Genomic DNA, 25,405 nt, shown 5'->3' with positions numbered 1-25,405 from the left:
TTTTTTTTTCTTTAGGTTTTTGCTAGGCAATGGGGTTAAGTGGCTTTCCCAAGTGGGATTTTCTTGACAAAGATTCTGGAGGGGTTTCAAATTCTTTTTCCAGCTCCTCTTACAGATAAGGAAACTGAGGAAAACAAGGTTAAGAGGGCTTGCCCAATGACATCCATCTATTCAGTTTCTGAGCCTGGGTTTGAATTTAGGTTTTTCTGATGGCAAGTACAGAACTCTATGTATTGTATTACCTAACTGGTAATTGGTTGGAACCTTAATTTTCAATTCATCATCCTTAATACAATAATTGTGATAAGAATTTTGATGTATTTACTGTACAACCTCTATCTGATTAATTGCTGCCATGGAGAGGGAGGAGGGAAGGGAGGGAGATAGAAAAACATGGAGCTCAAAAGTTTTCAAATTTGAAAATTATCTTTGCATGAAATTGCAAAAAATAAAATAAAAGTTTTGTTGAAAAAATTGTAAAAATTGTTGTATTTATTGAAAAAATCCAGAATCATTTTAAGCCTATATTCTAAAATGATATATTTGTTTTTTAAACTCATATTTATGGTATTCAAAAGCAAATTTTCTGAAATCAAATGAAAAGAAATAAACAAGATATAAATGTAGATTTGATTTCCCTTTATCTAGATTATCCCTTAAGTCACTTCACTTTCCTCATTGAAAAAAAATTATTGGATTATACTGGGTGACATCATGAATAAAAATGTTGAGAAACTCAATTTCCTGCCTGATCAAAAATTTTAAAAATTATGATCAGGTATAGTAACAAAAGGCAAACATATAAGGTTTGGGTCATTTAAAATGACCACCTGCCTTCTGGGTGGCACACTATTGAACCCTTTCTTGACAAATGAAAAGCAGCCTTAATTTGTATATACTTTTAATGAGAAGGTTGCCTAAGACCTCTCAACTTCTGCCAATTACTCGTCATTGGGAGGGGAAGGGAGTGTAAATGGAAGGGTAGTTGAGAAATGACTCTTGGTCACTAGTTTTGAGCTCCATTTAGCAATCAAATTCTTTCTGATTTTACCTCCTTACAGCCTGACTGATACTCTTTTGTAGGGAGCAAAAGTACAAGCTTTCCCTTTCCTCCTCAGTGATCTAACTCATTTTCTGTATTTATTGAGTAAAGAGTATTTGGGTTCCCAATTGGGTGGAATCCAGGGAATACTAGCTAAAGAGTAGATGCCTTGAGAAGACATTTAATGGGATGACATTCCTTAGCTGGAATTGGATTGGGGAAGGGTCATCTCTTTAAGCCAATCTTAAGAGATGGACTTTAGAGGTGGAACAGTGGATAGAGCACAGGTCCTCGAGTCAGGAGGATCTGAGTTCAAATCTGTGCCCAGATACTTAATAATTGTCCAGCTGTGTAACCTTGGGCAAGTCACTTTAGCCCATTACCTTAAATAAATAAGATTTTTTTTTCTAAAAAAGAGATAGACTTTCAAAAGTGAAGAGAATGCTACAAAGTAATATTAATTATCAAATGACAGCATTACAATCAATTATCCTTGTTAGCAGTTATACAGACCAAGCCTGACAGTAACCCAAAATATACTCCAGGGTGACTCAGCCCATATTAAAATGGATTTTAACAAATTTCAACAGTGAACACAAGGAAACTATAGATCAGTTGCACGAATTGTTTAAAGGAACCTTGAGATCCAGATTTACCTACAGAGATGACTTGAACCCTTCCCCTATTAGGTTACAAAAAAAGAGCAAATTTTAAAACATGATGGATCATTATCCAGTGCCAAGAAAAACTGGAGAAGAGGAAGCCCAGACAGTACACTTTTGGCTTCTCTTCTTGAAGAAAATAAAACAAATTAAAACAAACAAAAATCCCAGCCTCTCACCTGCTTGGTTTCCATACAAACTCCAATGGATTGTTTTCAAATAAGATGATCCTTTGCTCACTTGAATGAAACTTCAACTTAATAGGGAAAGCTATTGCCTATAGAGAGAACTAGATAATATGACTTAAGTATTTAGTGCACTACATGCTGCTTAATCAAATGATTATATATCATTTTTATTATCACAATAACAAATATTAAAAATATCAGAGTTTTTAATCATGTTTTTATCTGCATTTTCCATGAAAAACCATTGAGATTTGAAAAGGCAGGTGATTGGCTGTGAACTTTGAGAGTTTTCTAGTTGTTTTGTTAATTTATCGTGTGCTTATATGTGAGGGTCTGACTTTTTCTTTCTGTATGCCACACTTTTATCTTTGATTTCCACTAAAAAAGTCTCCTTTCTATCATTCTTCACCACATGGCTATGAACTTCACCCCTATAGCTAAATTATCTCACAAACCACCTCATATTCCTACCCTGACTCCTCCAAAATGACCAATAAATTCATATTTAAATTTGGAAATACATTTTCTTTAGGATCAGCCATTACAAGAATACCATCTGTATCCAGAGAAAGAATTGTAGAGTTTGAACAAAAGACCAAAGACTATTACCTTTAATTTAGAAAAAAAAAACATTATCTTATTATGTAATTTTGCTATCTCTTTTACTTTACTTTTCTTCCTTAAGGATATGATTTCTCTCTCATCACATTCAACTTAGAGCAATGTATACCATGGAAACATTATAAAGACTAACAGACTCCCTTCTGTGGGGTGTGGGGGGGAGGGTAGCAAGATTAGGGGGGAAATTGTAAAATTCAAAATAAATAAGTAAATTAATTTTTTAAAAATAAAATCAAAACAAAAAAATCAACTATTACTCTTCTGATCCAATGTAATAAAATTAATTAGTTATTCTTTTTTATAGTCATACATTGTATCCAAAGAAAAATGAATGATTAGATTTTTTAAAAATGTAATAAAATCTATGTTTTATTGCATTTTTACTTATTTTGTTAACTAGCTTGCAGAAAATTTCATTTTGATGCTTTTAGTTTTAATAACTTTTTACTATAGGTAAAGGAAGTAAAGAGAAAGGAGATTTTTAGGCCACCTTTTGCAAGGAAAGAATTGTTAATGTATAGAAAGAAATATGAAAGTATAATTATAACTAATATATTAAATATTAAATTATTTTAACTATTTATTATATAGGAAACATATAGGTCATGCCATATTCAAAGAGCAATAAGGAATAATTCATACAAGGACAGAATTTTATATCCAGGATGAGAGTTAGATGATTTCTTTTCTAAAGTTGAAAAAAGAAAAATCTTACATATGATTTGTAGACACAGTAATAATATCCCCTCTAAAATATGATTTAAAACACTACTATGAAGCATATCATTCTAAGTTTTATTAATACATGAAATAAAGATAAATCAAGTAATTCAAAATCTATATTTCAAGACAAAAATAAAAATATGAAGACACAGAATATAGTCAAAACTAGTTATGTTATTTTAAATCTCATAGTTCAGTATTCAAAAATGCTTTTGCTGATGTGTAATCCATCTCAGTCATGATTGGCTCTGTGACACGATTTGGGGTTTTCTTGACAAAGATGCTGGGATGGTTTGCCTTTTCCTTCTCTTGTTCATTTTATAGATGAGGAAACTGAGGAAAATTGTTGAATGCCTTTGCAAGGGTCATGGTGCCTGAAGCTGAATTCGAACTGAGATCTTTCTAACTCCAGTTCCCAACAAATGCCAATGCTCTGTATCTATTGTTCTACCGAGCTGTGAAAATTTTGAAATGTGAAATGAATTTGTGAAAGCATGAAGTTATGAAAATTGTATGATGAAAATGGCTGAAATTCTTTGTCTTGTAAAGAGTTAAAACTCTTTGGAACATTCCATTATTATAAAATACTGTTATAAACAGAGTCAATGGAATTGAAACATAGAATAGAATAGAAATGACTTTTTTAATTGCATTCAATGGTTATTAGAAGATTGACTCTAATAGCCATATTTATTTTCATATAGTAGAAAAATCTTATAGTGAGTGAAGAATTCCTTGATATTCTTTTTTAAATAACACTACAGCAGGTGAAAAATCTACACTTTCAGAAAAATAAATTTTAATTGGAAAAGTGTAATCTAGCTATGAATTTGGAGATTTAATTATTGACAAAGAAGAATGAAATTGCTCTTCAGAGTAATGTAATGCTCATCACATTCAAGGCCTTACATAACAGGAAGTATTTTGTTAGAAATAGTGAAAACAGATTATGTACTGTAGTTTGTTAGGAAGACAGTGAATTGTATATGATTTTTGATGATTGAATCAATGATTTTCTTCATTAATATTTAAATGAAAAGTGAGCAAGAAACTTTATTATACAAAAATTCACTGGCTTTCCTAGTTTCAAAGAAATTTTGATAACTTTGCAATTAAACCAATTTTTTTAGAAATTAAAAGTCAGCAGTAGAACTTAATACAAAGAACTGGTTTCAGGATTTGACTTTCATTATAAGTATTCCAAGGCATTTAAGTGAGTTGAATTTAAAGCGTTAGTGTCAAAATCAGTTGAAAACTTTTACATATGACTGCATTAAAGCTTATTAAGATAAAACTTGGTTTTTTGGGTAAGTGTACTAAAATTGTGATTTGACTCATTTTCCTACAAGAAAAAATTATCAATAGTCATTTTTGTTCTTGTAAATTCAGCAAGTATGCCACAAATATTGAGGAATATTATTTGAATTTGAAAGGCAATTTGAAGGATTGAAAATGTGTGAAAACAATTTTTTACCATTCAGGGCTCCATTTTCTTTTGATGTAGAGAGAATGAAAAGTTATATTCAAATGCAACTTTTTGAAATTCAATGTAACAAAGAGATAAAAGAAACATATGATGAAGTTAGTATTCCAGATTTTCTTTCTTTCTTGCCAGGATATTTTGTTAAAATGTGCATATTTGCTGCAAGAATCTTAGCAATGTTTAATAATCTATACTTATGGAAGTAATTATTTTTGCTCCCTACTGAAAGTTCACATAGGACAAAATCAACAATTAAACTTTGGTTAGCCATATTGAAAACTCTATTATTACAAATTTTAAACTGGAAAAGTTAGATTTTTAATAAATAATATGAATTTTGAATCTGATTTATATTCATTTCTAAGATATATGTATATAGACTGATGTCATATAAATATTGATAACATCAATTCATCATAAAGTTTTTAGTTTATTTGATTTTATTTGGTTGTTATATCATGTAAACATATATGTTTACATATATACACATATGTGCAAACTACACACACATTTATATATGTACATGAACATTTGTGGTTTTCTAAGTCAGTATGCAACCAACAAGTATGCCTATGTACAATTTATTGACTGCTGCTTCAATGTGTTTGACATCACTGGACTAGATAGAATTTTGGGTTGCTAAATTTATATGACTTGGGGATTTATGTAATATTCCAGAAACAAGTCAGAAACTTTATTACCTTAATTACTTTCTCTCCAATTCTTTACCTATAGATGGGCATTGAATGACGATAAATGGTTAAAATGCAACTCCCAGTGGTTGAGGTGCACTCTGAAATACTCCCAAGTGTGGGTGATAAAATAAATGTATGGAGAATCTAGCTCAGCATTTTCCCTTTTGCATTCATGTTTGTCCTAAACATGTTTATCTTCTTTACAATATATCTCTTCATTTTGTGAGATTTCATCAGTTTCACTCCATCACCATCTACTTCACTTCTAATTGGAGAGGACATGAATTGAAAGAGAGAGCCCATCTCAGATACTTTATTTTTATGGGCCTGCTCTAATTCAGGAATTCTCTGACTTACTTTCTCAAATATTTAAAAACATTGAGCACCTTCTATTACTTCCCACTCCCTAACTTTTCAGCTTTCTTTTATATTTGGTCTTTATTTTATTTTATTGGTTATCTCTTAATATTTGTAGCTCTTGTAGCTTAACATAGCATCTGACACATGATATGTGCTTAATAAATACATGCATACATAGATACATACATACACATACACATACATACACACACACGGGAGAGAGATTGAAGTTAGAAAAACTCACTAGCAAAATATTGTAATATTCCAGGTACAGAACAAAAACAAAAATGACAATGACAATGGTATTTTTCTAGCAGTTTTAAATTTGCAAACTCCTTTGAATATGTTCTCTCATTTGATTTTCACAACAGCTCAAGCAAAGTTAATTGTTCCTAATTAAAATTTAAGTAAATGAGGCAGAATTCTCAGATAGAATTCAAACTCCTTCTTTTCACTCCAAGTTCAGTGCTCTATCCATTGTTCATCTGAGTTGACTAACGTCTCATAGGATCGTGACAATAAGAGCAGGCAGGAAAGGACGGCTCCAGGGGATTTCATGGGGATGTGATTGACAGCAATTATTAAAGGTCTGGATGTAAACAATAATAACCAATTTTCATATAGTACTTTACAAATGTTATGTCCATTGTGAAATAGGTGCTATTATTGTTCCCTTTTTACAGATGAGGAAACTGAGACTGAAATGTTGCATTACTTGCCTGGGATCTTTCTGACTCCAAAACCTGCACTCCTTACATTGTGCCAAGGTGATTCAATCTGAGAAATATGAAGAATTAAAAAGGTAAAGGAGGAGAAAGGGGTTGTAATGTTTGACTTGAAAGAAAGATTTAGATTCAACTTCTGGGTTCAAATTCTGACATTGTCACACATTTCCTAGTCATTTGAATTTGGGGAAATCACACTCATTTTTAAAATGAAGGATTGAATTTGATGACCCATAAGGTCTCTTTCAGACCTCAAACTGTTATTACTATAATCCAAGAGGGCAGGCAGGCAATATAGTCTAAAATTCAGCAAGCTTTACAGTTACTTATAAAGTAAAGAATTGGGGTTTGTGGACCATCATCCTGGATCAAGTGTCTATGCTTAATATGGTATTATACTACCATGTTCATTTTAAGAGAAGTACTAACAGAACCATACTTAAAGCAAACGAGAAAGGAAAAACTACATTCTGGCAAATAAATATATGCTAGAGCTAGTGTATATCATGACCTTGGATGTTTCCAAACACTTTTCTGTGTCAGTAATTCTCTTCTAGGACTTAGTCACATTTCTTTCATCTAAGATATGTCAAATGATCATTGCAAGCAAATTTACCAGTTTATGATTCCACTGACCAATGTAAATTGTTTTTTTCCTAGTTTAGTTAAGAGGTAGCAATAATAGCCTTTGGAGAGCCTCGGAAGTGAAATGGAGAAGGGAATGACAGAGAACTAGGAAAATGATAGTTGTAGTTCAGATATTTTAATTGTGTTACACCAAATCTTTGTGATCCATTTGGGATTTTCTTGGAAGAGATACTGGAACGGTTTGCCATTTCCTGTTCTGGCTCATTTTAAAAATGAGGAACTGAAATAAACAGTCTAGTAGTCTAGTCTAGAAGTAAACAATCTAGGAAGTGTCTGAGACTGGATCTGAACTCAGGAAGATGAGTCTTCCTAACATTCTATTTAGTGAGCCAGATAGCTGCCCAATATCCAGGGATAAATTAGAAGATTAGCAGCTTTTTAGTGGATGTTGTATGTAAAGCCACATTGTGTTGAGACAGGTCTAAAATGCAATCAAAAACCTATTCCAGACTTCAAGGACATAGAGAAACTTCTGTCTATTTAATGCCAAAATGCATGGTTTTAATAAAGCAAAGAAACCAACACTGAGAGTAGAAGTCAAGGGTTGAGATCAGAAACATTCAGAAGAAAGAATATTCTCTAATTTAATTTAAGTTGAGGAGTAGTCTTAGAGAAAATTTTGGAGATTAGATACCAAGGAGCAATCTTACAGTGATATATATATATATATATATATATATATATATATATATATATATGAAAAAAGGTCACTAGAATATAGTGGAAGGAGCCTGGAAAGAAGGAGAACTTGACTTTTCATCATTCTAGTAATGATTAGTTATGGTGCTTTTAACTTCATTAAGATTAGTTTATTTATCATTGAAATGAACATTGGAAGGTATACTCTATCTGGTAGAGTTGCTAATGGATCTAATGAGAAAGAAATGTGTACAGTGATGTTATTTTGAGATTTATTTTGAGAAATAGGAAAAAAACGGATGTTAGGAGGAGAAAGAAAATATTCAACTCAATTTGATCACACATAAATATCTTTCATTTATATGCCCCAATTTATAAAGATTAACCTAATTTTTAATAAGGTGACTATACATTATTTTTTCTTTTTAAATTGAATTTTATTTTTTAATGCCAAATTCCACCCATTGAGAAGGGAAGAAAAATATAATTAATTATAAATATGTATAGATATGCACAATAATTTTCTACATTCAGAAAGGCATAAAGACATATCAATAGAAAGAAAAAGACAGAAGAAACTATCTTTCAGTCTGCACTCTGACTCCATCAGTTCCCTTTCTAGAAGTAACTGGTCACTAAGTTGGTCAGATTTCCTAAGTCTTTCAAAGTTAATTATCTTTCCAATATTGCCATAACATTTTAAATTGTCCTCATTCTGCTGATTCTGCTCTCTTCACTAGCTCATAAAAGTAAAATTGCAAAGTTATTACATTATATTTATATACCGTATCTCTTAAAACTGCTCTTATATTTGTAAAATTCACTTCCTTAATTTTTTGTATGGTTTTAGAAAAGAGATCCTTATCAGAGAAGCTATATAAAGACCTTGCCTCCCTTTTCCTTCTTTTTAAAGTTTACCTCCAGCTACATGCAAAACAAGTTTACACATTTTCTTGAAAACCTTGAGTTCCAAATTTCTCTTTCTTCCTCCCACCTCACTCCCCACATTGAGAAAGCAATTTACTTGGTGTAGGTTAAAAATGTGTAACCATGAAAAATATTACTACAATGGTAATGTTCTAAAAGTATACTTCACTCTATATTCAGCACCATCAGGTCTGTCTTTGGAAGGAATAGAATTCTTTAGAGGTCCATCAGAGAAATTGCTTCAATACTCTTTCTTCCAGTTGCTATAGCTAACTGTATTTCCCTCCATCCTATTCTCCACCCCTATTTATTTTATTCTCTCTCTGCTTTCACTTGACCCTCCTTTAAAAGTATGCTGCTTTGGGGATAAATTTATCACCAAACGAGAATTAGAGCACATTGTAAACTGCAAAATGGATGATTTTGACTATATGAAATCATAAAGATTTTGCGCTAATAAAATCAATGTTGCCTAAATTAGAAGGAAAACAGGATGCTGAGAAACAATCTTCACAACTAGGAGTTCTGACAAAGGTCTCATTTCTAATATATATAGAGAGAATTGTATCAAATATAAGATCATAAGTCATTCCCCAATTGACAAATTGTCCAAGAATATGAAATTTTCAAATGAAATTAATACTATATATATGTATATATAAAATCATATGAAAAATCGTCCAAATTATTATTGATTAGAGAAATACAAATTAAAAAAATATTGAGGTATTACTTCACACCTCTCAGATTGACTAAAATGAGAAAAAGGGAAGATGATTAATGTTGGAGAGGTTGTGGGAGAATTGGGACCTTGATGCATTACTGAGTTGTGAGTTGATCCAACCTTTCTGGAGAACAATATGGAACTATGCCCAAAAAAGCAATAAAACTTTTCATACCTTTTGTCCCAGAAATTCCAATTCTAGAACTATATTTAGAAGAAATTATAAAAGCAAGGAAAAGTCTTACATGTTCCTAAATATTCATATCAGCTCTTTTTGTAGAGGCATAGAATTGGAAATTGAGGGGATGCCCATCAATTGGGGAATAGCTAAATAAGTTATGGTACATGAATATTATGGAATACTATTGTTCTGTAAGAAACCATAAATGGTTGGCTTCTAGAGAAGCATGGAATTACTTACAGGATCTGATGCTGAACGAAGGGAGCAGAATCAAGAGAACAATGTACGCATTAACAACATTGTGAGAGGAACAACCCTGATGGAAGCAGCTGCACTCAGCACTTCAGAGAGCTAGGGAAATTGTGCTATACTGGCTAAGGGCAATGCTTTCCCCATCCGGAGGAAGAAAAACAACACAAAATGCACAAAACAAAAACAACCCTTCAGAATCTGATGAACACTTTATAAAAATTATCTTTTATTTATCTCTTTCCCTTAATCCTAATTCCTCATTCCAAAAATTACCACTCCATAAATTTGTTTATCAAAATGTCTATGTACAATGCTAACCTAACTATTCCCTTCTGAGGGGGAGGGAGGTAGGAAGGGAGGGTGGAAGGAAATTTTGTATTTCAAAAATATAAATGTATGTTTGGATGAAAATTAAAAAATTTAAAAGTGTGTTGCATCTAACTACCTTCTCCCACGATCTTCCCTCTCTTTGATCACCTATATTTCCCCTCCCTTCCCCTCCCCAACTCCTATCTATCATCCCTTTGCTCTCCTGATGTGCTTTAGGGAATGATAGATTTCTATATCCAATAAAGTGTGTATATTATTCTCTTTGAGCCACTTCTGATGAGAATGAGGCTTATTCAATCCTCCTTTTCTTTGTGAAATAATTTAGTCCATTCTACCTCTTTCCCTTTTTTCCAAGTACATTCCTTTCGCTCAATATTTTTAATATGTGAAACCTTCAAATTCAACTCTCTCCTGTGTCTTGACTATATATACTCTTTCTAGCCACCCTAGTAAATGAGAAGGTTCATGAGTTATCAGTATCATCTCTCCATGTAGTAATATAAGCAGTTCAACATCATTAAATCCCTTTTGAATTGCCTTTTTTGTATACCCTTTCTGTGCTTCACCTGAGTCTTGTAGCTGAAGATCAAACTTTCTGTTAAGCTCTGGTTGTTTCACCAAGAGAGTTTAAAAGTCTCCTGATTCAGGAAATGTCCCTCTTTTCCCCTGAAAGAGGGTGTTCACTTTTGTTGGATAGTTGATTCAGGGGTTGGTAATCAAAGTTTTTTTTTTCCCTCCATAATATCATACTCAAATCCTATGAGTCCTTAAAAGTTGAAGCTGCTAAATCTTGTGTTATCCTCACTATAGTGCCACAATATTTGAATTGTTTTTTTTTCCTGGTAGCTTGTAATATTTTCTCCTTGACTTGGGAGTTCTGAAATTTGACTATAGTATTCCTAGAGGATTTTGTTTTGGAATCTCTTTCAAGGAGGTAATTGGTAGATTCTTTCAGTTTCTATTTTGTGCCTTGCTTCTAGGATATCAGGGCTATTTTCCTGAAGAATTTATTGACAATTAAGCTTTACGTTCTTTTTTTTGTTATTCATGATTTTCTGGTAGCCCATTAAATTTCAAAGTTTCTCTCCTGGATCTGTTTTCTAGATTAATTGGTTTTCCAATGAGAAATTTCACATTTTCTTCTATTTTTTCATTCTTTTCATTTTTCTTTTATTGTTTCTTGATTTCTCACAAATTCAAGAACTTCCCTTAGCTCTCTTCTAAATTTGAAGGAATTATTTCTTTGGAATCTCCTTTTATATCTGACCAGTTTTGCTTTTTATGGTATTATTCTCCTCATTGGTCTTCTGGACTACTTTCTCCATTTTATCCAAATTGGATTTTAAGATGTTCTTTTCGTCAATTTTTTTGGTATCTCCTTCACTAAGCTGCTGACTTTATTTTCATAATTTTCCTGAAAAGCTCTCATTTCTCTTCCCAATTTTTCCTCTGCCTCCCTTACTTGTTTTCAAAATCTTTTTTGAGTTCTTCCATAGCCTGAGCCAAATTCATATTTTTCTTGGAGGCTTTGAATGTGGGAACTTTGACTCTTATCTTCTGAGTATGTATTGATTCTCCAAAGGACCAAAGTAATTATCTATGGTTGCATTTTTCTTTCTATAGTTTGCTCATTTCCCCACTCTATGCCTTAATTTTAATGCTTTGATAAAGTGGGGGTTCTGCTTCCAGGGTGGAGGACACAGTATCCCAAACTTTTCTAGTATTTTTGAAGTTGTTAAAGCCCAATTTTTCCTTGGTTGTTCAATGAATTCTGGGTACTTGAAATTCCCAGATAATGGAACTTTTGTAAGTAATTCTATAGAATGGACTCTCCACATATCCTGATCTTAATAGATACAGTTCTGGCTTAATATAAGAGAAAAGGAGAGGTGTGAAGACCTCATATCTATTTCTGTGTTTTTTCCCTCATGTTTTGCAAGTCAAGTACTCTTCCTTTGCAGTATTTTAAGTACTTTAGAAGAGAATGAATAAGTTCTAAAAATTGAGCTTCTTCATAAAGGCTGTGAGGATTAATGATTTTTTTTAAATAGGGGATCCTTTGTTTCTTTGGGAAGGCTATGATATAAAAATGTAATAGGAAATGGCATTATTAAAGACATAAATGTAAGATATACTTATTTGAAATATGTAAGGCAATAGGAAAATGTTTACAACTACTTTACTCTCATCATAGCTATTTTATATGCCCAATTTGAAAGAGTTCTGATTGGAGTCAAATGACATGGATTTGAATCTTTCCTTCTTTTCTATCTGTATGATTTTGGGAAACTCATTTGAAAGTACTGGATTCTGTTTCCTCATTTGTAAAATGAATCTAGATGGTTTCTTACTATCTTTTCAGCACTAAATTTATGACTTTGTGTCCTGCAGATTACCTGTGTAATTTTGCACTTTAACTGAAGGAAACATATTCATCTTCCATAAGCTTCCCTGGAAACACATTTCTATGCTATCAAAGTCAGAATTATTTGGACATCTAAAAAGTGATGGCTTTGGAACAATTACCTTGCGGTTATTCCATTGAGATTGAATCAAAGTTTGTCATATTCTCTGACTGCTCTTTTGGACTTGGGTCTGTTTTAATAATGCAATCTCATGGAAAATGCCCTCAAGGAAGAAGACAAGGAAGCAAACTGAATACTACTACATGAAAACAAACAAAGTTAAAAGACAGTGTGTTGAAAAGATTTTAAGGGTCAACCTTTAAAAATCACAAAGAAAATAGAATACAAAATTGAAGGTAAAATGTGGAGTTTTAGGGATTTTTTGGTAGAACTGAATACTACAGTTCTTAACTTTAAATACACACATACATATTTATATACACACATATATACACTGTATTCTGTAAATACTATATAATATATGTATAAAATGCACACACATATATAATCTATTGAAAATTCATCAACATGTTCATTAGGCAGGAAGTCACTTACAGTTTACCAAGCACTATATAAAGCACTGAGAAAAGAAAGTAGTGAAAAGAAAAAACCCTTCCCTCAAGGTGCTTATATTATATGTGAAGAATAAAAGTTATATTTAATGAGTTACTGTAATTGTTTTCAAGTAATATTTTGCATTTTTCCCAAACTCTTTTCATTTATTTGGTTGAAGCAATTTTATATTCATATTTGTATGTGTTTATGCTTATAGATATATTTGTATGCTTGCACATATTCATGCATTTCATATTTATATGTATACACGCAATGTGAATGCATCCATTTATGTATGCATATGTGCATTCATGAATACATACATGCATACATAAGTATGCAGAAAACACATCCAGATCTCTTTTTTCCCCCCTCTTATCACATGATTTGCAGATAGAGTATAATATTTGAAATTTTGGCAACTTTGCCTCAAATTCTGCCTTATACTTTCCCATTTTGTGACCATTTGTAAATCACTTGATTGCCCTAGGACTTAGTTTTTCCCCCCTTTTTAAAATGAGAATACTGGTCTAAGTGGTCTAAAAGGTCTATTCTTGTCTCATTCAGTGATATTGGATTCCTTTCCTATCATACATTTTCTGCATGATATTTTAATGGATTTTTCTTTGTATGTAAATAAATCATTATTGGTAACCTGATACAACTTCTTTATTCTTAACAATCCTATAGAAAGGAAGGCATAACAGCCATATTACATGCATCTTCAAGTATTTGAAGTGCTTTTCCATAGAATAGGAGTAATGATAAATCTGTCTGACACTGCAGGGCTGAATGAAGTTTATTGCTATATCAAAATGACATGAAGTAAAATATAAGTTTGAGGTAAAAATAATTTTCCAAACAATTAAATCACCAGAAGTGCATTAGGTAACACAAGAACATCTTAGTTTTGCTGTCATTGGAAATTTTTAGACAAAGGAGAGATAACCGCTTTCTAGGAATTCTTTAGAAGGGATTTTTTTTATTACAATTTAACTTAAATAACTGTTGGATTCATTTCCCACTCAGAGATTCTTTGAATACAATAATAACAATCTGAAACTTTATAAGGCCTTATGGTTTCCAGGGTATTTTTTTCAAATTCCATTTCATTTCATCCTCACAACAGTCCTGGGAACTATATGCTATTGAGAAAACTGAGACAGAAATTAAGAGATTTGCCCAAGGTCTCACTACTAATATAAGCATTTGCTGTTGGATTTGAACTTTGCTCTTTTTGTCTCCAAGTCCACAAGCTATCCAATGATTCATCTAGCTGTTTGGTCTGCCCTTTGTATAACTGGCAATTTAAAATTTTGGAGATTGTGATTTTTCAGTATAAAATATCTCCCTATAAATATTTTCCTCCATCTCCCCACTAGCAGAATACAAGATTTCTGACGTAGGGGATTTTTTTCCTTTCCTTTTCCCCTTCCTTTCTATCTTTCTATTCTCATTCTCTCTCTGTCTCTGTCTCTGTCTCTGTCTCTCTCTCTCTCTCTCTCTCTCTCTCTCTCTCTCCCTCCCTCCCTCCCTCCCTCCCCCTTCTCCCCTTCTCTCTGTCTCTCTCCTTCCTTCCTTCCTTCCTTCCTTCCTTCCTTCCTTCCTTCCTTCCTTCCTTCCTTCCTTCCTTTCTTCCTTCTTAAATTGCCCAATTTTAGCTTAGTGTCTGACAATAAGAACTTAATAAATCTTGATGGATTGATTACTGATACAGAAATTGAAAACCAGTAAAAATCAGTGTCCAAAGGTCCGACACCTATTTAATAATAGAACTTAGTTCTGCTCTCCTCTACTTCTACCAGCTTCTAAGAAGAACATTTTACCTTTTTAAAAATATTTTCCTTGTGTTAACAAGTGGAAAAAACCCATTCCTTATGGTCCTAAAGAATTTTGTTTTATTATCATACAGCACAAAATATTGACCACTGAATAAAAGAGCTTGGCAATTTGGAAATATCTCTCACTACAAATCTGAATCTTCTAGAAAGAAAAAAAAAACAGTCTTGTCTTGGTTTAGAAATATATTAAAATAGATACCTCAGAATTGCCATTGGCAAATATGCCAATTTCATAAAACTTAGATGAATTGGAACTCTATACTCAGTGGATTATTTCAAAATAACACTGTCTAATGAATACGCCTCAATTTATAGTGTAATGCATCTTTCATGTTTTAGTAAACTGTAAAGCTGTCATGGAAAAACATCAGATCACAGAGTATTCTAAACAAGAAAGCCATCAAAAATGAGTAAAAATGGGTCTAGGAAACCCTGAAGACAACTAAATTGCTTCAATCACTGTTCATTCTTTGCAAACAGCTTAAGTATCATCTGTGAGCACCCAATTCTCTCAATGCTTGACTACACATTGGATGAGCGGCAGGGTTTACTGGCTGACATCTTTGCCAAGTCTCACATGGAGGATTCACAGTTTCCTAAATGCAGCATTGGTAGGAAAAGTAAAGACACTAATTGGCTTAGATACTAAACCTTCTTTCTTCTTTCCTTGCGCATCATCTTATTCCCTTACTTAACCTTTCAGGACAGAAAGGGAAACCACCAAATTGTCATTATTCAGCTATCATTATCTCTGGTCAGGCCTTGATTGTGGTGAGAAGTGATTGTTGTAAATGACCTAAGTCTTAATAAACAATTCTGTGAAATTCCTGTGATTTTACCCCCACACAGCACTTATTTAAAACATAATTATGCCCTTGAGATACCAAATTATTCAGAATGCGGAGGAGGAAGACAAAAGATTTTTGACAAAACTTTGAGGGTTTTGTTTTTTTTTTAAAGCTGGATGAGTGGTATTGTTGACTTTCACACTTAAGTGGTCGTTGATGTTGCTGTCATCTCTAACACAGCAGATAATTTTGAAATGGTGAATATTAACTCAGAAATTTTCTTCATGCAAGCTGCAAAGTGGTGTAGGATTTAGAGAGTATATAAAAGTTTAGTTGAATTTGGAAAGTATTCAATAAGGTAGTAAACACCTGCAATATGATTGACACTGGGTTTAGGAACTGAGGATGGAAGGAAGAAAAAAAGACAAAAGAAAAAAAGAAGTTTCCTTTTCCTTCAAGGAGGCTATAGTCTACTCAAGGAGTTTGGGAGAGGGGAGAGTGGAGGGCTTATAATATATATATATATGTATATATATATATACATATATATATATAAAATCATAAATAACACAAGATAACCTGCATTTATCTAGTATTTTAGTTACAACTGCTCTACCTGCAATACAAGAGAATAAGGTAGATAACAAGCATTTCCATATTTCTTTCAGATTCACAAAGCATTTACCTCATGGTAACTTTGATTCATTTTTATCAATATTTTTATATCATTTATGAGGTATCAGTGGCGTTGTTTGTTCATTTTTTTGTTTCTTTTTCCAAGGCAGAGGGATTAAGTGATTTGCCCAAGTCACACAGCTAGGTAATTATTAAGTGTCTGAAAACAGATTGAACTCAGGTCCTCTTGACAGCAGTGCTCTATACACTGTGCCACTGAGCTGGCACTCTGTTGTTCATTTTCAAAAGGAATTGATGACATTGTGAGATGATGTCCTGACTTGGACTTGAATTAGATTTAAATGAGGCAGAGTTGAGCAATGTCAACAGCCTCATTTTCTCTTCTAAAGTCATTGAAGCTCACAGAACAAAAACAGAAGACTGGTGATGACCACTTGACCTTGGTATCTTTGATGCCCGACTGACACTGCTACAGCTGCCTTCATGGCCACTGGAACAAATTGTTCTTATCTGCCCAAGAGAAGTCTTTATTGTTCTTTTGAAACAAGAAGATTTAGTGCTAGTAAAGTCATACATTGAATTCAGGAAAATTAGAAAGATGACAGATAGATATATGGTATCCACAATGGACTATAATCACTATGATTTTTCTTTTTGTGTTCAAGATTTTCTAATAGGGGAGACAAATATACAATGCAATGAAGCAGAGATTGCTGACAATGAAATAGAATATGCAGAAGAATATGTTATTGATATTTTTGAGGAAAAGAGCAAAAATAGAGTCCTCCAATTATTAACCTCATTCACCATTTCTGAAATTCTTTCTATTTGGCTAATGGAAGATGTCTGTTATTGAATCTTCAATAACATAATGCATGCACAATAATGCATGTACAATCATCTCCTTAAGACAATAGTATTTAAATGAGGCAATCAAATGATGAAGACACATTTATTAAGCCCCTAGTATATAGAGGGATGGGACAAGCATGTATTAAATACTTCTTATAAACCAGTTACTATACCGAATGTTTTATAAATATTATCCTCATACAATTATTATCATTATTTTACCCTCATAACAACCCTGTGGTTTGAGTTCTATTATTATCTTCATTTTATTGTGAAAGAAACTGAGGCAGAAAGGGGTTAAATTATTTCCCTCAAAAAATAGTAAGTATCTAAGACCATTCCAAACCTGGCACTCTGCCCACTGTACTACCTCCTTGTCTTCTCTATCTCAGACATCTTACTTGGGACTAATGCAATAGAAATTAAACATGAATATACAAATCATATAATTTCCTGATAGAATATAACATCCTTGAGGGCAAGAGCTACTTCATGTGCAGACATGTATTATATTTATTATATATGTATAATTAAATATGAATGCTTGTATACTTAGCACAGTATTAATGCTTAATAAATACTTCTAATTGATTGACTGCACTTATAACTGTGTGCAGGTAGATGGTATTTTAATGTCATTCACCCCATAGTTCCTACATGCTTTTTTGACCATATTTAACCCATTATTTCCATTCAAGTATACTTTCATCTAGCCAAACTCTCCTTTTTAAATATTTATCTCACATGATCCTCATTTCTTCCCTCCATACCTTTGTACACGCATGAATAAAATGCATTCCCTCCTAAGTTTTATCTCTTAGAATTCCAATTTCCTCAAAACTCTTCTGAAATGAGTCTTTTGAATGATATTTTCCTATAATATATAAAAATAACATAACTTGACACATACATGAAAAATGTAGTTAGAAAAAAACTTTTGGTAAAGAAACAAGATCTGGAAAACAGTAGATATTATAGAATAAGGTACATGAAAAGTTATTTATAAGAATATAATTATTCTATATAAGAAAAATTCATCCTCATTTCTCTAAGAAAATAAATTTCATCAGAGATTTAAAATGAGATGCATGATAACAAAACACTTTCCGCTCTCTGATGGAGATCTGCAAAATTCAGATTGAAGAGGGGGATTCATTGTGAATTTTGAGGTCTTTCTAATGGCCCTGTTTGTAAATGACATTTCATAAAGCCACAAAACATTGCAGAACTTTCTGGAAAATATTGGTAATGAAATCCATGAAAACAAAAATATTTTCAAGGAAGTTAAGGGGAAAGGGGATTCATATGGGTAAAGTAGAATCAGCAATGAATTCATTCATGAAACTTGTAAAAACAACATACAAAAAGAAAGACAAAATCTGAAGTACATGAATCCTTCCAACTAGGGGAATTATGAAAGACTTCGTATTGTATGCATTGATTGAACTGATGCTGAAATACACACATAATCTTGTCTTTTATTTGTCATCTATAAACACTCCCCTGGGTCTTCCAAGTCTCATTGTTTAAAGATATGAAGTATTTTTGTTCTTCCTGAGACATTCATTAGAACATTATCCCATGGTACTGCTGTCTGTCTATACTGTCACTTCCCAGAAATTCCCCACCTTGCTACCTTATTTGAAGTTGTGCTTGATAATGCTTTTGAATCATCTCATCTTCCTATCTATATTTTTCCTATTTTGAATAGCCATTTCTAGGAGCTTCTCCATTGTTCCATTCTCATCTACCATATTTAGATCTCAACAGCAATGAGAAAAAACCCACCGTTGGTAAATAGTTTATTCCAGTGGATTGATGGTGTTCTAAGCTTGTTGGATGACTTTCTTGTAATTTGATATCAATGTCTGTAATCCAATTCTTGATTTGAATGTTAATTACAATAATAGCTTAGATAATTTTAGTGTCATTATCATACTTTGAGAAAACTAACAGGATTGTAAAATAGTGGAGACCTTTAGGTCAAGCATGAATTGGGCTCACATTCCAGCTTTCTCAGTTATGACAATATGGATAATCAAGGAAACCCTGATTCAGAAGGTAATTTAGAAAACATTCAGTTCAAATTAGATTTGACAAGGAATCTCCCCAACATATTCAACAAATGGTCATTTAGTCTTTCCTTAAAGAATAAAAAGGGGTGACTAAAGACACATTCTACCCTAAAATTTCATGGGTCAAAAAATTATTTTATTAATATTAAGAATGTCAGATTTTAGGTTCTGAAGATGTTCAGTATGTAGCTGTAACCTTAGGTTGATTAAAAATAGCAGTAATACAATAAAATTGAAGGTAGCAAAGAGGACTGTAATCTGAACTGCCATATTTTCCTTTTCAATAAACATGCCAAACTCTAAAAAAAAAGAATAAAAAGGAAGGAGAAATTCCTTCTTTCAGAAGCACTTTGGATAACTCTAAATGTTAGGGTAAAAAGCTCAAATTTACTTCCTTCCTATGTCTAGTCATTGTTCCAAAATCACAAAATGGTGGAATTGTAGAATTTTATGGAAATCATAGGCCACCTAATTCAAACTGAAATTAAATAATAACCTTTCTAAAGCACAGAAAACAATTTTTGTCCTCTGTTTTTAATATGTTCACAGCATTCTGAGACAGTCCTTTTCATTTTTGGAAAACTCTTAATACTAGGGAAAGTTATTCTTACCTCCCTCAATACCAAATTTGTTCCCTTTAAAATTCCTCACATTGCTTCTAAAACCAACAAGCTGGGACAGACTGATCAAGATTAATTCCACTTACTATATTCCTATAACAATCTCTGAAGCCCTTTAGTCTCAGTTTCCTAATATGTAAAGGAGGACTTATAATGTGTCTTATAACTATGTTAAAGGTCTGCTGCAGATATCAAATGAGATCATGGCAGCGAAAAACTGTGAAACCAATGATGCTAAATAATTAATAAGAATTCTATTTAAAACTTTTATTTTGTTGCATGATTCTAGGAATTTTACCTTAAAACAGTGACTTTGATTTCCTTGTCCATCAATAGTTTTGGCAGTTTACATTTTGGGTAATGAAATACATTTTACATATACTGTTCTATATTAATCTTCAAATAATATTTTGAGGGCCCATAGGGCCCATATAAAAAGAGATTTTTGACTTGGATATTCTGTTTCTCAAGAACAGATTGGTAATAACCTCTTTTGCTTTTGGAGTGATAGTGGAACTGTACTACAATTTTATTTTCTCAGCTGAGTGAGTCTTTCATGATCAAGAATTTCTTGCTAGTGCACAGCCAAGGTTACAGTCTTAGAAATCAGAGAATTCTGAACTAAACGATTGAATCACTCAATTGACTTTGGCCAAGGACTAGTTGATAAAAGTTTGTTTGCTGTTTGCTTTGAGGGCTTCTTAAATATTAACCAATCAACTAATATATTTAGATGTCTGGGGCTTGAGAGATATCATAAATGTAAAATGAAAAATTTCAATGTCTGAATAATTCTCATATTTGAAAATGTTCTTACTTTCATCTGAATTCACTAAATGACATGATTCTGAACTGAGATGATATTTCACAATTGTGCTACCAATAGATAATGTAAGAAAGCAGTTCTAAATATCCAAAAAAGCCATTCCACAAAATAGGAATATGGGGCAATACACACACACACACACACACACACACACACACACACACACAGCACCCCCACACACAAACACATCACACACATACATAGAAAATTAGACACCATCATCCCAGGTCAAAATAGAATAAAAACAAATTTCATGAGCTAATTAATTTTCAGTTGAGTGCATAGTGACAGATCAAATAAAAATAAAGCTTTGTATGTATGTGTGTATGTCTGTGTGTTTATGCATTGTATTTATACACAGATAAATCAGTGATTGATAGATCTAGATTTGCAGCTATACTTAGACACACACACACACACACACACACACACACACACACACACACACATACATATATATATATATATATATATATATATAAATGTCTGTATGTATTTTTTCTACATCTTTCATTTCTTTAACATAAAGTACTCCTAATAGTAAGGAAGCTTCTACTCTTAATGCAAATCAGCTTCTGTCCTGCAATTTTTCATTTTGAAGAATTGCCTGGGAAAGACAACGATTAAGAATGCCCATTTTTATTTATTTTTAAAATTACTGCTATTTTACTTCAACTTTTGTCCATTTCTTTATTGAGAAATGATTATTTTTTAAAATAATACTTTATTTTTTCCCAGTTACAGACAATTTCCAATATTTATTTTCTTTTATTTTGACTTCCAAATTTTCTTCCTCCCTCCCTTCCTTACCTCCCCCCTCCCTAAAATGGCAAGTAATGTGAAAAAGGTTTTATTTGTAGTCATGTGAAATATGTCTTCATATTAGTCATTATAAAAGAAGAACCACTAAAAGAAAAACCACGAAAAAATAAAGTCAAAAATAGAATGATTTGATCTATATTCAAACCACCAGTTCTTTAATTTTCTTCCTTCCTCATTTATTTTGTTTCTGACTTGGTTTTTTGAAACAACATCACATATCTTTTGTGGTTCATTGTAGTATATGATATGAAATCTTATCTAATCCAAATTTCTGAAAGACTCAATTCCAATTATCTCTATTTTTTGTTTATTTGTTTTTGTCCAATAAGTACCCATGACTTTCAGAAAGACATAAATAGTATGCTCACCAACTTTGCAGAAGCCACAAAGATTTGAAGGATAGCTAAAATACTAGATAACAGACTGAATCCAAAATGATCTTAGCAGTGCAAAAATTAGAATGAAAATTATAAAATGAAACTAAATGTTGAGTCGACTTTGAGGAAACAAAATCAAACCTACAAACATAAGTTAATAGAGTTATTGAGGTAAGAAAAAGGGATATAGAGTTTTTAACAGAATGTAATTTCAATAAGTCATCAGTGTGATATAGCCCAAAATATTTCAAATTTGTGGTACATTAAGAAGGGCAAAGCATCAAAGAACTAAAAGATGATAATGCTATTATACTCTGTCTGATCTTACTGAGACTGGAGTATTAAGAACAGTTCTGGGTTTTATAAGGATATTGATAAGAGTATTTAGAGGAAGGCAATAGAATGTTGAGTTGATATGACATGTGAAAGCCAGTTGAATACACTAAAGATATTTTGTTAGAGGAAATGAAAACTCAGGAAGATCATAATAAGATCCATAATAAAAACCAAGAAATACACATGTTCTGTTTGGTCCCAGGGGATTGATTGAACTAAGATCAATGGGTAGCTGGTGTGATGAAATCTTGAGGTAGAGAGATGGATGTATGGATGAATGGATGCATGGATGGATAGATAGATAGGTAAATGAATAGATAATGGAATTATATCATAAAAAATTTAGAAAAGGAATTGTTCATTATAATAAGAATCAATTATAAAAGTTATATAATACATTTCCATTGGTTTATTGTGGCCAAGATAGAATAATTCAATCATGTCTCTTCTTGTACTGTCAGGAAAAACAAATGAGAATAGAATCCATCCAAACCTGGAACTGAGATGAGATGACAATGCATACTAGCAGCTTAGACACCAGGATTAGGAAAGGACCTGGGAAGCACAGCAGGAGACCTACACCCATCAGAGATTCCCTTTTAGGGCGCCCTGCATTACAATGTCAGAAGAGTAATCTAATATATCATTAGCACCAAAGCTTTGGCCGGTGTTTTTCTCTGAAATAGGTGGAGTACTCAACCAATTGGCTTGCCTCTAGCTTCTTGCCTTAGTATCTCCTAATAATACTCTAGAAATACTCTAGAAATAATACCATAATACTCTAGAAATTTAGTTCCAGGAAGATATACTTGAATATAATAGGTTTATTCAAGATGTTTCCTCCCTCCAAGTTTGTATTGAATTTCATGTCAAATAGCAAAAAATATTAGCCATTCAGAGTTCAATAAATCTATAAGATCATTGTCACAAGTACAAAATTCTGTTGTGACATGGTTCTCATCTCATCTATCTGGATTGTTCTGAGTGTCGCAAAGAAACCAAAATGGTGTGCCTAGGATAGGGTCACTAGCATGTTTCTCCAGGATACTGATATCCATAGAGAAAGGAGAATAGTCCCCCAGACCAGAAGTGTCAAAACCTTGTTGGAGTGAGGATGAAACATGTAACCCAAAACACTCCTGAGTATTATATCAATTTAAAATATAATTGAGGGGTGGCTAGGTGGTATAGTGGATAAAGCACCGGCCTTGGAGTCAGGAGTACCTGGGTTCAAATCTGGTCTCAGACATTTAATAATTACCTAGCTGTGTGGCCAACTTAACCCCATTTGCCTTGCAAAAAACCCACTAAAAATATAATTGAGAATATTTGACAAAATTACAATAAACTATGGACAGTATTATAATTTGAAACTAAACCAGTATGGGGTCAACTTTGATCTTTATGTATGATTTAATGGTCCCTGTGTCTGCATGAGTTTGAGACCACTCTTCTAGGCCTTTGGTGTGAAACGACAGTCCTTATTTCTTTGACACTACTTATCCTAACCTTCTAATAATCCAAATATACTGTTACAGTCTTGTTTCTTTCTCAAAACCTGTGTTGTCCAACTAATACTTACTCTCCTCTTGATATCTTCTATTCCAAGGGGATTGAAAAGGATAGTAATTCACCAAAATGATTTATTATTTTGTGTGTATGTGGAAGTTACCACCATATACTCTATGTCTCTAGAGTATATCAGAACATCATAGAAAATTATTAATTCTCTGTGTGACATGGAACAGCTAGGTAGTGAGGTGGATAGAGCATGTGCCCCGGAGTCAGGAGGAACTGAGTTCAAATTTGATCCTAGGCATTTAATAATTGCCTAGCTGTGTGACCTTGGGCAAGTCACTTAACCCCACTGCTTTGTAAAAAACAAACCAAATAAAAAATTCTGTGTGTTATATATCTGCTCTGGGCTCCATTTCCAGGCTATACTTTTAGTGAAGGTCTAAGTGTATGGAAGTTGATATTCACAAAGGCCTTTATTTTTAATATTGTAACTCAAAAATTCCCACTGATATGATTCCTATTTAGTCAGCCAAAAGCTTCAATTAACTTTCTGTGAAGGTATTTTAACTGAGAATGTAGAGCAAAACCAGCCTTCCCACCCGTGCCCATATACTTGTTTGCACATTTCCAGAAATACACATGCTACACAGATGAGGCTCAAATTCACAGTGTTTTGGTAGCAATGAATACATTTAGAAAATACATGTGGCCAGAGGAAAACGCAGCAAATGAATAAATATCACTGTGATTGCTGAAAGTCCTTTTGAAAAAGTATAGATGAATGGTTTCCTGGTTGAAACTGCTAAAAAACTGCTTTCTCTTCCACTCGATTCACTGAGAGTAATTAGAATTCTTTAACATTTATCAAGGGTTGCACAAAAATTAGCTTATTTTATTCTCGACTTGGACGGCAAGTACTATCATTACCTTTCCCACATCACAGATGAGTATATTGAGGATTGGCAGAACTAAAGTGATTTGCCGAGGGTCATTCACTTAAGTTTCTGAGACAGGATTAGGACTAAGGTTTTTTTAATTCCATTTTTGACAGTCTATCCTCTACACCACCTACCTGCCTGTTTCTTTCTGTATCCTTGGTTGTTCATAATTTATCTTTTAGTTGTTTTGCTACTACTACTACTACTACTACTACTACTACTACTACTACTACTACCTCTACTACTACTACCTCTACTACTACTTCTACTATTATTACTACTACTGCTACTACTACCATACTACTACTACTACTACTACTACTACTACCACCACCACAATTGCTACTAGTATTACTCCTAGAGTCAGAATGAGACAGAGATAGAGAATGACAGACACAAGACATATGTAGAGAGGGACACAGAGACAACATGAGAGAAAAAAGGAATGATACAAGCTGCCTGGAAGCTCAGGGAAGCCAATTACTAATTTTGGTACAGTCTGCCAGACACAGACAGAGAGAAAGCTAGAGAGACAGACAGATACACACACATATACACAAACACATAGAGAGAAATATAGACAGAAGTAAAAAAGACAGAGGATGGAAGTCTGGAA

At 32.8% G+C, this 25,405-nt stretch overlaps 1 protein-coding gene across 1 annotated transcript in view; it reads left to right on the top strand.

The window, feature by feature from the left end:
- The window catches only part of LOC141511763 (alpha-1,3-mannosyl-glycoprotein 4-beta-N-acetylglucosaminyltransferase C), a 414,197-nt gene that overhangs the window by 8,930 nt on the left and 379,862 nt on the right, over positions 1-25,405 (top strand). The window contains exon 2 of the mRNA XM_074220812.1: positions 6,458-6,576. The gene's annotated coding sequence lies outside the window, so the exon portion shown is untranslated. The remainder of the gene's footprint in view (positions 1-6,457; positions 6,577-25,405) is intronic.

The sequence above is a fragment of the Macrotis lagotis genome, chromosome 2 (assembly GCF_037893015.1).
Source record: "Macrotis lagotis isolate mMagLag1 chromosome 2, bilby.v1.9.chrom.fasta, whole genome shotgun sequence".
NCBI lineage: Eukaryota > Metazoa > Chordata > Mammalia > Peramelemorphia > Peramelidae > Macrotis > Macrotis lagotis.
The sequence above is the reverse complement of the archived record's forward strand: the minus strand, read 5'-3'. Positions and strand labels throughout refer to the sequence as shown.